A 3021-nucleotide genomic window follows, 5' to 3' on the forward strand; every position below is an offset into this window, starting at 1 on the left:
CTGGAAAGAAGCAAGCGATGCTGTTGCTGGTGTAGCTGGCTGAGCTGGTGACTGAAGGTCTGCCACTGAGAAGCCAGTGAAAGAAGGGACACACCAGCCTCCTCAGTGACTGCGGGGGCAGACAAAACCATCACTTGTTACTATGGCATAGGTGGGCCCGTAGCCTGTGTACCATGGCACGTCCTTCTCTTTGGTTCCCAGCTGCCCCATACTTTTCAGTTGTTATGCCAAAACCAAAGACCAACCTGTGCCTTCTTGCAGGAAAAACTATACGGGTCTCGTAGACTTCAGATATTAAGAGGCAACTTAAGTCGTCTTTTCCACACCCCATGGCTTAGCTCCTTCTGATGAATACCAGCCCAGCTCCAGGATAATGCAGAATTACTTTCAAGCAGTTCAACTGATAAGTATATGCTCTAGCTCATAAATCCGCTCCTACAGGCAAGTTAGAAATCCCTCCAAGACAGAGTCCAGACTGTGTCTGTGTTTGTCCCTGCTTCCATATCTAGCTTGTATTCACTGATTTGCTCTCTGCCCAGCAAGACGTATGTGTGAGACAGTGATAGCGAAACAGAGACAGTTGGCATGTGTCTTACTGTATGAAGAAGAGGAAGAGAAAGAGAGTGTGGCTGTGGATGAAAAAAATGAGTGTCCATGTGTGGGGGAGGGAGTAACAGGGTGGAAGAATACTACTGGGGCTGGAAGAAATGGATTGCACATGTTTTTAAGAAGGGGCTGTAGATTTTTGCCAGAGATGTTAACATTTTCTTGACTGCCTGCCAAGGCTGGTGTGTGCAAAAAGTATGGAGAGAAGGAGACATTTTGTGAGAGAGAAATTAAGCACATACTCATTCAGGGATATGTGCAGAGGAATTAACGGTCAGGATCTAATGCCTGACTGTGCACCTCTGGCTCTGCAGCACTGAGCCTATTTCTGCTTCCCAAGTTATCTTGCTTTCTGGGAAGAGGAGGCTTGCTGTTGGAATATGGGCATGATGTATTCAGACTGCACTCATCACGAAATCTGCTTTTCAGAGGTGGTGAGAAGACATGTTTGCTTCCACAGATTTTTCACTGCTCTCAGCGTCTCGTTCTTCTCTGTGTTTGTAAGGGTTTTTATGGACATCACCACAGGTTTGAAAGCCTTTGATTAAGCCAAAAATACTTCCAGCCAAGGCATGCAGCCTAGAAAAGACTATTTCTAGAAATCTGTAGCTCAGAAAAGTTTCTTTTTGACTGCATGGTAACGTACACAGAGGATATTTTACAAGATAATTGATTAAATTCTGTGTTTTGTATTTGTAACTGTGGCAGATTTTGTCTCATGTCCCAGAGTAAATCCACTGACTTGGGTGCAGTTATCCATGATTTATGCTGGTGGGAGAGTTCACAATCTGGTCTATATAGTTCATAACAAGGCGCAGTGGCTGCCTTTGCTACTCAGAAGGATTGGTTGCCAAATGTCTGACAAAGTCTTCCTGGAAGTGCAGATGGTAGCAATGACAGCCTGGAATTAACTCACTCTTTGCTATAAAGTTTGCAATTTGTTATCAGCTCCTCTGACTGTTTACTAATCCCTGACCACCAGACTCTCAGAGCCCTGATAACGTTTTGATGTCCAGCATGTGCATGCGGAGGCTCAGCCCAAGCGTTTTGCTGATGATGTACGTGCTACTGGGCTTCTCTGAACTTCTCAATACTGCTGCAGCTGCACTGCTTCCAAGCAAATTAAGCAGCAGTAGGCTTAAGCATAATCTCTGTCATAGGTCTTGTCTCTGTGCAGAAGTTAGGAGATTTTAAAGTGGCTTCTTTTCATTTAGCCTGTGCCAAGAAACTGATTTAAGATGGTCTGTGTGGGGAACTTGTGCCAATTTAGCAGAGTTTAAAAATACAGCTTGGTGCACGTGACGAAGTTAACCCAGAGCAAGTCAAACCACAGATGGTCATGAAAGACTCAAACAGAAATGCAACTTCTGTGAGTGACTCAGCCCATGCTGCCAAGGGCAAAAGTGCCCCTGAAGGGACTAAACGCAGTGCACTTCCCACTGCTTACCTCCAGATGCACAGGCTGCTCCTGTTGAGTGCCACCATGGCATAGTCTGGCCCAGGATTACTGCTCAAGCGTTGCCTCTCTAGTCCTGTGTTCAGAGCTGAAGTACAGCTCTTGCCCATGTGTGCAGGTCAGGCCAGCAAGCAGTGCTGGCCAGGTTTATCCTGGGTTTATCCTTTAGTTGACTTTCCCCTTGAGGCTCGGTTCTCCAAGCCCACTAAGACAGCCCTGATTCAACACTGGCTGAGGCTGAGAGGCCTCAAATCTCCTTCCATCTCATATTTTCCAAGCCGACGGTCTCATTCACCCCCTCCTTGCACCCCATCCTTCACACCACTCTTTCTTTTTTATATTGCTTTAACTCTATCTTCTTTGATGACACTACACCAGGAAGCTGGAGCTAGTGAAGGATGTCATTCTTTACCAGGGACAGGGGAAAAATGGATGAAGTCTCTGCTATGTCAGGACCCTTTGCCACTCCTGACATGAGCAATATGCCAAATTCTTGCAAGCAGTTGTGCCCCAACTTTCTCAGGTCACTGTTGTGGTCATCACAGCTGTTCTTCTGAGCAAGAACCAGCACAGTCTGTCTCCAACAGCTGTGCTGTGGTGACAGCCCTGGTCACCCAGTGCTGCAAATCCAGGGGTAACGCAGCAGGACTTTGATGGTTGGTGGCTGAGGGAGCAGCACCTCATCTTGCCACAAGCATGTCCCTAAGAAGGTCTGTCCTTGACCCAGGCTGCGATAGTCTGGCCACCTCTTTCCGAGTTTGAAGCTGTTTTCCCAGCCACTAGTACAGTGAATTAAGGCTGAAGGAAAGGGCTCCTGCTGTGTTCCTCACACTCCTTTAATCCATCAGGGACTTCACTAGCCCGAATACAGTTACCGGCTTTGGAGCTGGTCTAAGCCAGAAAGCGTTTGCAGCTTCTCTCCTTACAGCATAAATGGGGATATTCTGTGTGTCTCATCA

At 46.9% G+C, this 3021-nt stretch overlaps 1 pseudogene; it reads right to left on the reverse strand.

Annotated features, from left to right (window-relative positions):
• Window positions 1–446: 446 nt before the first annotated feature.
• Window positions 447–2172, reverse strand: LOC104619975 (annotated as a pseudogene).
• Window positions 2173–3021: the final 849 nt, after the last annotated feature.

The sequence above is a fragment of the Phaethon lepturus genome, unplaced genomic scaffold (genome assembly GCF_000687285.1).
Source record: "Phaethon lepturus isolate BGI_N335 unplaced genomic scaffold, ASM68728v1 scaffold28344, whole genome shotgun sequence".
Taxonomy (NCBI): domain Eukaryota; kingdom Metazoa; phylum Chordata; class Aves; order Phaethontiformes; family Phaethontidae; genus Phaethon; species Phaethon lepturus.